The 9,856-nt window shown below is 39.6% G+C and overlaps 1 long non-coding RNA gene across 1 annotated transcript in view; it reads left to right on the forward strand.

The window, feature by feature from the left end:
- The window catches only part of LOC102491084 (uncharacterized), a 13,763-nt gene extending 9,375 nt beyond the window's left edge, over nt 1–4,388 (forward strand). Inside the window, exons 2-3 of the long non-coding RNA XR_335831.1 lie at nt 532–682; nt 4,354–4,388. This is a non-coding gene — a long non-coding RNA (uncharacterized LOC102491084). The remainder of the gene's footprint in view (nt 1–531; nt 683–4,353) is intronic.
- Nucleotides 4,389–9,856: the final 5,468 nt, after the last annotated feature.

The following is a 9,856-nucleotide window of genomic DNA, read 5'->3' on the forward strand; positions in this document are numbered from 1 at the left end:
GAAAGAGTTTTTTTTCCCCCTCCTATTTCTTTTTTGATGTGACCAATGCTTTGGAAGACTGTTCTACTCAGCATAAGAACTCATTCATTAGTTAGGAAATGAGTGAATGCATGATAGCCATACACTTTTTACTATTCATAATAGAGCACATGTGCATTAGAAAGAGACAGAAAGAGAGAGAAAGAAGCCCTCCCTCCGTAGGGTGTAGTCATGCCATAATACCATCCTCCAGTCCTCCAGGCTGCCAGGATCCTGGCCACACATGCATGCAGTGTGTTTTTCAGGCTGATGAGGCCAAAGAAACTGTAAGAGACAATGAGTAGATTTTTTTCCCCTAGAGGTGTTAGGAGGAATGCAGTTCAACTAACACCTGTCTTCAGCTTAAAAACCCATTTCGGACTTATGACCTCCAGATTGTAATTTGCGTTATGTTAAGCCATTATATTTGTGGTATTTTATTCCAAGAGCAATAGTAAACTAACATAAAAATTTGTTTAAAGTTTCTTTCTTTCTTCCTTTTATCGGAATGAGACACAAAGAAAGAGGGAGAGAAAGAGATAGCACCCTCAACGGGGCCTTGAAGCTACCAACTATTCCCCAACTTCAGCCAACCTGGATCATTGGGTAGACACAAACCCAGAACCTTTCCATGAAGGTCAGCATCACATAGCATCAAGATTAAGTAAGTGGACAATTTGATCAAACCACTGATAACATGGTGTGTTATTTATTCATGTAGATGTATACATGCATTCTCATGTGTTGATGAGTAACCAGGGTACATTCTAGGAATGTTTAAATGATTTCATCGATGTGAGAAAATCGTAGAACATACTTACACCTAGATGGTATAGCCTAGTACAGCTATACAGTATGCTTAGCCTATTATAATTTTATGAACCCATTGTCACATATGTAGTCCGTCACAGACTAAGATGCATGGCATTGGACGATCCACACACTTACGTTTTATTTACGTATATTTCATTTATATATATGGGATGTGTGTGTATGTATAAAATCATATTTCATTCTTACATTTTAAGTCTTTTTAAAAAGAGGATGCTGTCCAGGACAGTACAAATAAATTTACCAACACCTCACAGTGTGTTGAGCGGTACAGATAAGAGCTAAACTTAGCTTTAAATGACATCATAGCCTATTACGCTTGGGTTTTTCTTCAAAGATTCTAAGGTGTTTTAATTTTTTTTTCTTTCAAATTCTGTGTAAGAGATTTCTTGTAGTAGAACAAAATACGCTTCACAAAATATGAAAGAACCTAGATTTTGGAGATCAAACAGACATTTGGCCCTGATGTGAGTGTGTAATATATATATATATATATATATACACACACATATATACACATGTGTATTTATATTTATACATGTACATATGTATATATATGTATATATTTCTAAACTTTCAATGACAGTTTTAGAATTACTTGTATCTGTCATTTACCTATGATTTTATCTTTTTTTTGCTCATCCTTCCCCTTTTATATTCTTTCTCTCCTTCCCTATTTCTCTTTTTAATGGTGGAATGTTTTTGAGAACTAGATTGAGAAGTTTGCATAGCCTCTGTTTTGATTTGGGCACTATCCACCTATTCGTGAGCATTTTATAATGATATACTATATGTTAAATAACTTTGACAGATGTTACCTTGGCAATACTGCAAAAATGCAATGTTTACAGAATGAACATAAGAATCATATGTAGTAAAACACAGAATAAGTCAATGTTTGTGAAGAAAAGTAAATGATTTTATTCCGAGTCAAGTTTCTCCTCCAATATGCCAACTTTTTAAAAAGTTTATTTATTTCATCTGAAAGAGAGGAAGAGAGACAGCCCTCCCAACAGGGCCTTAGTGCCAAGATCCACCTGAGACTCAGGTGCCTAGATCACAGGCATTCCTACCCAGTGTGCTCGGGGAGGTCTCAGGACTAGATACACACCTAGGATCTTTCCCATGTAGATCCAGTGGCATCATCACCTAGCTCACTAAGTTCTAACTTTTAAAAGGGATTTCAGAAAATAGAATGTTCCGTCTTTGCCTTGCACCTTGTGATAGAACACATATTTTTTTTTTCAAAATCTGTTTGTGTGATCTTGCTTGCTGAAAACTTTCTGATTATAAGCCTAGCAATGAGATGTATCTGTGGAATAATAAGATGTCCAGATTATCAAAGAGACCTGTTTTCTAACAGGTACATTCTCTCAGACAGTCCTTCCTCACACCAGTCATCTTGCCATCTGTCTTTGTCTTTAGTGTTATAATTACAAAGACATGAAGGCAGGGCAGGCTAAGCCTCAGCTACCACTCAAATAACCCAACCACTTTACTCTTTCCTCTATTATCCTACATACACAGTAATTATAAGGAAGATGAAGAAAATGTCTCTGAGTTGGAAGAATCACATTTAGACATCTCTAAATGCAAATCAGGTCATTGAGTCATTTCTGGACGTGGCCAGATGAGGGTTGTTCTATTGCTTTGCTGTTTTCACTCATGGTTGTGTGTACATTCATATTTTCTATCTTCTCTTTCCTCCCACCCTGATCTCACACAAAAAAGTATATAAAGACTATAATACAGAAAACTAGCCCATAATTAACTCATCTATAAAATTGATATTTTCATTGCCATTATCAAATCCACTTCCTCTATTCGACTGGCCCACCACAAAGAGCCAATCTAGATATTTTAAGAACCACTGTTGGAATGAACTGTGCAGTTATTGTATTTATCCTGCCACACTCATTCTTTCCCATCTCTCATATCATCTCTTCTTCTTGTGACTAGAGTCTTTCTCTCAGGATGCACACACTTAAAAGAAAAATTGCACTTACGATGCATAAACAAAACCAAAAAGAGCTCAGCATTTAAACTGTGGCTGTCTATAGGAATATGTCAATAATTACAAGCCTCATTTATTATGAATCATTTCATAGATGTGGGCAGAAGGAAATTTTGAAGGTAATGCAGAACCATACAGAAAACAGATGCTGAGCAGTCAGAGATCTGGATCCCAGTAAGAGCTTGTGCATTATTAACTACAATGACCTGTCCACAAGCCTACAGTGCAGATAAAGAAAGCAACAACATATATTTATTGTGTGTTTCATGTGGGCCACACAGCAGGAAGGTACTTGATCACCACACTGATTCTGGAATATAAGTACACTGGTCCTTATGTCCCCACTTGGTGGATAGGTAAATTGAGGCAAAGGTGATATAATTTTGTCACAGTCACAGAATAGAGGTGATGTAGCTGAGACTCAAATGCGACTATAGTACTGGATTCAGAAGGAAAAGGAGAAAAAGTGGGAAAGCTAAGAAGTCAAGAGAATGAGTGGACAGGAACCCACCACAGTAATCTTTACATTTTTCTTGAAAATAAGTCCCAGTGTGAGATGAAATGTTTCTATGAAAAATATAATGTTCAATTACAAGAAAAAAAAAGATAATATGGGATTAAGAAAATGATTTAATGAGGGAACAACCAAAGCAGGCCAATTTAAAGTTTAGCAGGACTGTGGCCATTTTGAAACCAGGAAAGGCCTCCAATGAGATCAGTCTGACCAAGTGCTGAGTCATAGGGAGAGCTGTTCAAGGCATGGTCAAATGAGAAACCAGGAATGGTAGTTGAAGGAATCAGGATGATTCGACTCTGATCGATTGTAGTGAGGAACGATTTGCATGTGCTTGTGTCTTGTACCTATAAATACTAAGAACATGCTGCACCTTTCAAGTAGTTTGATGTTACCTGTCAATGGTCTCCCTGTAACCAGTTACAGAAATAAACTCCCTTCTACTCCAGTCTCTGCCTCTGGTTCCATTGACTGTGAGAAAAAGCAGCTGTCCTTGGTTGGCTGGTACAGAAGTGGGATTTCGCAATATCAAGAAACTGGCCACATCTTAAAAATAATAGTAGTACTTACCAACAAACATAGTCACATAGCAGAGAGGGTACCAAAGGACTATAATGAGTGAGAGAGGCTGAGAAAATGCATGGAAGGCACATAGGGAACCTGCAGCATGGGGGATGTTAATCATTAGAGCTGACTCCAGTATGCATTAAAAACTAGGTGTGTGCAGCAGCAGATGGTGTCGTGGTTATGTTGCTGGACTCTTGCATGTCAGACCATGGTTTGAGTCCTAGGCACGGTGGCCTGAAACTCATGCTGAGTGTGCGTGTGCATGTGTGTGTGTATGTATGTGCTTAAGATCCCAGGAGGAGAATAGAGGTGAAGAGACTGTTGTGGTGTGGACATTTCCCCTGAGGGATCATTTACCAGTTTTCCTCTCTCTCTCTCTCTCTCTCTCTCTCTTTCTCTCTCTGGTGAGCACATGTACCCTATGGCAAAAACCTCTTTATAAAAGAGGAAGGAGGAGGAGGAAGGGAGGAGGAGGAAGAGAAGAGAAAAAGGGGGAGAAGAATAGAAAAGAGAAGAAAAGAAAAAAGAGAAGAAAGAAAAGACGAGAGAAGAGGAAGCCCTTACCCTTTCCAGCTGAAAGGATACAGCAGTCAGCTCTTCATCAGGTGGGAACCAATGCTGTCTTGAGCGGTAAAAACTTTTCTGTTGTGCTTCATCCTTTTTGCTACTTATTGTTATTTTCCCTCTTATAAAAAAGATATGACCAAAAAAAGGTAAATCCAAGGTGCAAGATAATTACTTTTATAAAGTATAAATAATTTTTAAATGAACCAAGAATTCATTGCCCACCTACCTACTGGGTGTGAAGGGTGGGAATGCAGGGTATAAGTTTGAACTCATACACAATAAGGGCTGAAAGAAAACGGACTCCGAGTCGTCCAACTGTATACACAATACAATTTGAACTGTATACACAATACAATTGTATTTTTAAAATTGTAAGAAAATGAGGGAGGACAAGGGAATAAAAGTAATTTTTATACTCTTCTATATACAAAATAAACTTTCTCAATCTACCTTAAAAACTTTATTTTAAAATCTTTATTAAATTTTAATATTCATTTATTTATTTCACCTATGAGTGAGAGAGACAGAGAAATAGAGAGACAGCAGCCTAAAGGGTCTTCACACCACAATCCACCTTCGACTTCAGCCAGCCCAGAATCACGACCATGTACCTGCCCTTCATACTCAGAGGACTCTCCAGACTTGAACCTAGAACCTTCTCCTGCAGGCCAGCTATACAGAACATCGTGTTTTGCGACTGAACTAAAATCAAGCCTCAAATCTCTTAAAATTTTAATATACCAATTAGAGGTAAAAATTTTCACCCTGTTAACAGTTTCATTTTATATATACTTTTGCCAACCTAAGGTTCATAGTCCCTATAGGAGCCGATTTTCTCCTTTAAATGGTCTCTCAATATATCAATTCCTTCTTCCCAAGATGTTCTCTTATTACAAGGGTAATTTGTTTAATGTGTCTATGACTCAATGGTCTCATCTGTAAAATGAAGAAAAATGTTACTTACCTCATAAGGTCTTACCAAACAGTTCCAGAAAGATAACACATGAGCATTTTCAAGAATCACAAATTGGCATGTGTTTTCCACAAATTATAGGACTTAAATAAGATGGAAAAAGTACAGACTATCACTTAGTTAGGAGATACTGTTCTTCTTTCCTCTTTTCTTCTCCTGGAATTAAGTTTTTCTGCTCTCACCTTGTGTTTTAGAAAGGTTGTGAAGAGTAAGGTAAGGTCGAATCAGGCTAAGAATGGCAAGAAATAGAAATGTAGGTTTTAAACTCACCAATCTCAACACACTGGGAAGAGTTCACACTGGGAGGTTGTAGAAAGGTGGTTGACAGAGGGGATCCCGGAAATCTATGAGAAAAAGCTTTAGCTCTCTCCAGCAGAAAGGGTGAAATAAAGGCAGCTCCTGAATAGCCAGGAACCAGTGGTTTCCCCACAGTTGGGAAGACATCTCAACTGCCTCTGGCATGATAGGACACTTAACTATTTTCATGAAATGGACTCTGTATTAGTGAGCTCATGCTATGGAGTAGTAAACCACTTCAAAGCTTCATGGCTTAGAATGATAACCTTTTATTTGGTTCATTGAGTCAGCAGTTTGGGTTGTGCCCAGCTGGTTGTGGCAGGGCTACTGGTGTCTGAAGTTACTGATGTATCTAGATCTGGCAGCTGGTTGGTCTGGGGGCTCAGCCAAGATGGCTTACTTAGCTCCTTATCATCTCTTCTCCTCCAGGAGGCTGCCTGGTCTTGTGACAGGGTGGCAGAAAGGTAGAGCTTGTCGAAGACTCAGGGAGTCCATTTTCTTTCATGAATACAGAACAATCTCATAATAAAATATGGCTTCTTACTTATTCTGCTCTGCTACACAGGAATCTTTTTCTTTATAAGCCTGTTAGGAGTTACCCCACTATCATTGATGTGAAGGTGTATGTTATAGAATTCAGCCCTGAATTTATACCCATAGAACTGTAGGTAAGCAGAGACCAGAGCTGCCTCGACCTTCTTCACATAGCTGGGTTGCTCGTTGTTTGCCCAGGTAATTCTCCTTTATTACTTGGATAAAAGATCAAATATATATTAACTTAGAAGTGTAAAATATTGGGAACCAGCAGTTAGCGTAATGGCTATGTCGCTGGATTCCCCGTAGTCGACCGCGGTTCGTGTCCCGGACCCGGTGGCTTAAAACTCACGCCGGGCGCGTGTGCGTGCGTGCCCAAGATCCCGAGAGGAGAATGGAGGAGAAGGGATTGCGGCGTGACCATCCCCCCTGGGGGGTGATTTCTCGCTTTCTGTCTCTATGTCTCTCTCTGTCTGTCTGGCGAGCACACATGCCCTACAGTGAAAATCTCTCAAAAAATAAATAAATAAATAAAAAATTTAAAATATTAGCCTCCTCCTTCAGAGCACAAAAGTGACGATTTAAATTTCTTGGAAAAAACATGGCCACTATCATCGGGCTTGAGGTTTCTAGGAAGGCCTAAAGCTGCCATGAGCGTGGCATGACCCCTGCACAGCACAGAAATGTTTGAGTCATTGGCCTTGTATCCTAGTAAGCAGAAATCTAAATGCTTCCAGTAGTAGGGAGGGAACACAAGGGGTGGAAAATGAGATGGAGAAGTGGTAGGAAGGATGGAGAGCAGAGAGAGTGAGAGATGGAGATAATTAAAAAGAGGAGAAAGTGAACAGTAAAGAACAGAGAGGCCTACTGCAGTGGTTGTTATAAAGCAGGAAAAGACTGTAAACACCCCCGGGGTTTGTCCTGAAGGCCTGCACCTAAGATGTTTGGAAGGAGGAAGGAAAGTCGGGCTAAGCAAAATCTAGGGAGGTGATGGTGGCATTGAACCTGAGTGTAACATTTAAGAAGGCACAAAAACATCTCAGTCATCAAGACATTATTTTTATGGACCATTTTAAAGTATCAAAATTAATGCCAAAAATCTATGATAAATAAAATATCTAAATTTTTAATAAAGACTCAATACTGCTGATTTTTCTTTCAAATTTCCAGTATGGCTCAGCATAGAACCATTTAAAAATTTAATATTTATCTATTATGATTTTTGGATTGATTTTATTTTAAAATATTTTAGGTCCAGCAAATGGTGTGGTGGCTGGGGACCCGGATTCCCTCAGCTGAATGTGGTTCCGGTTCAAGTCATGGGCCTGGTGGCTTGCTTTCTCGCTTTCTCTCTCTGTCTCTCTCTGTCTCTCTCTCTCTCTCTCTCTCTCTCTCTCTCTCTGTCTCTCCCTGGTGGGTGCATATGCCCTATAAAAATTTTAAATAATAATAATAATAAATAAAATCTCATAAATAATTATTTTAAGAAACATTTTGATAAAATCTTATTTGCTTTAATTAATGAGTTTTTTTACTCCCATACATCTTGAGCCTGTTCCACATGTCTTACCTTAGGTCTGGCTCTGGACATGGGGGAGGGAGTAATCTGTCCTGGTTAGAGTAGTCAAGTATGAGAACTCTGGATGCAGGCTGCCTGGACTGAATCTCCTTTCTTTGTATTAAACCTCTCTCGATTCTGCATTCAGGCCTTGGTCAAGTAACCAAATCCTGGACTCTTAGTTTTTGCCTCTGTAAAATGGGCATAGAAATAGTACTTCCTCGTAGGGGTATTATAAGAATTAATAATACAGATACATGCAAAATGAGTGAAACCGTCCCTGGAAAGAGCAAGTATTTGCAAAGCATTGCCTGAGGACTGGGGCTGTGTCTGTCCTGACACTAAGTCAAAGCACTCAGGTAGTGCTACCCAGGACTTCAGTATCATCAAATGACAGACAGATATTATCGTCTACACACAGTTTCTCCTACTTCCAAGTCTTCTGTGAAAGACATGGTTTGGGTAACAAATGTAATGATTACCAAATCCAAGTTCAGATTCCAACTCACCAACAAAAATTCGTAGCTAAGGCATTGGAGTTTAAGCATAGAGAAAGGTCAGGGAGCATCACTTGGAAGATAGACACAAAGGATGATCCATCCCACCGGAAGTCCATTTTATTAGCCTTACAAGGCCTGGGGGTGTAAGCCAAAACAAAGAAGGAAGGGTGAGTGTGGGGAAATTCCACCATCTCTATTCTTGGTTAGACTCCTAGCTATAGACCTTGAGACACTGTATTCTCTTTCTTCTGATTCTGCTGGGTTTTATAAGACAATCTTACAAATGATACTTTCCTATAGAGAAGAGAAGCATGGCGTAGCTGACATGGTCCCTGTTACCCCAATGCCAAGTGTTGAGTATCGTCAGTCTGCTTACTTGGATGGGGTAAATTGTTACCAATCAAAGCCTAAGGGGGAACAGAGAAAAAGGAAAAAGAGAAAAAAGACTTTAATTTAATATTTAACTCCTTAGCAATAAAGAGAAAGCATACTACACTAAGTTGAGTTTGGTTGTTTTTGTGAGAGATTTTTGCTCTAGGTACATATGCTCGCCAGACAGACAAAGACACATAGAGAGACAGAAAGTGAGAAATCACCCCTCCAGGGAGGATGGCCACACTGCAATCCCTTCTCCTCCACTGTACTCTTGGGATTTGGGGCATGCACACTCGTGCTCAGCGTGAGTTTGAAACTACCTGTCTGGGATTCAGACACTGGTCTACTACGTGGGAGTCCAGCAATGTGACCATTTCGTCATCTGCTGGTCCCAAGATTTAAGTTTCAGTTATGACACAGTTCAGTTACAGTTTGATTTCTGATTTTTTGATCTATAACTTTCATGCAATCCTTTAGAACAGTGCTTCTCAAATTTTACTGAATATTAGAAATTAAGATTTTTTAGAAAATATTCCAGAAGCTAGGCGCACTCACCAGAGAGAGACAAATAGAGAGAACTAAGGAGAAATTACCCCCCAGTGGGACATGCTCATGCCGCAATCCTTTCTCCTCCCTTTCTCCATCTGTCAGGATTTAGGGCCTGCGTGCCCACATACTTGGTGTATTTTTCAAGTTCCCGAAGCCAAGATTTGAGCTGTGCCATTGGCCGTGTGAGATCCTGTTCCCTTAACTGCTAGGATTTGGGGCTGACCCAGAAAGATGTTATTAAATCCTGATGGGCAGGCCATTAATTCCAGAAATTAATTACACTCTTCAGGGGAGAGACCTAGGTATCAGTATTGTTTTGCAGCTTCCAGGACGATTCATGGTAGTGGCCGTGAACTCAGTGATTTGGAGACTGTGTGCCCTACAGGGAAACCCAGGCATGAGACAAGACAAACTGAGACTCGCTCCAAATTCTGCTGCTTGCTGACTGGGTGACCGTGAGCTTGCTTCATCAGTAATAAAAAATAAATGCTGTGTCTCTGTGCACATGTGTATGTGTGGTGTATGTGTGTGTGTGTGTGTGTGTATATATATATATATA

Source organism: Tupaia chinensis, unplaced genomic scaffold, assembly GCF_000334495.1.
Source record: "Tupaia chinensis unplaced genomic scaffold, TupChi_1.0 Scaffold000545_1, whole genome shotgun sequence".
In the NCBI taxonomy this organism is placed as follows: Eukaryota; Metazoa; Chordata; class Mammalia; order Scandentia; family Tupaiidae; genus Tupaia; species Tupaia belangeri.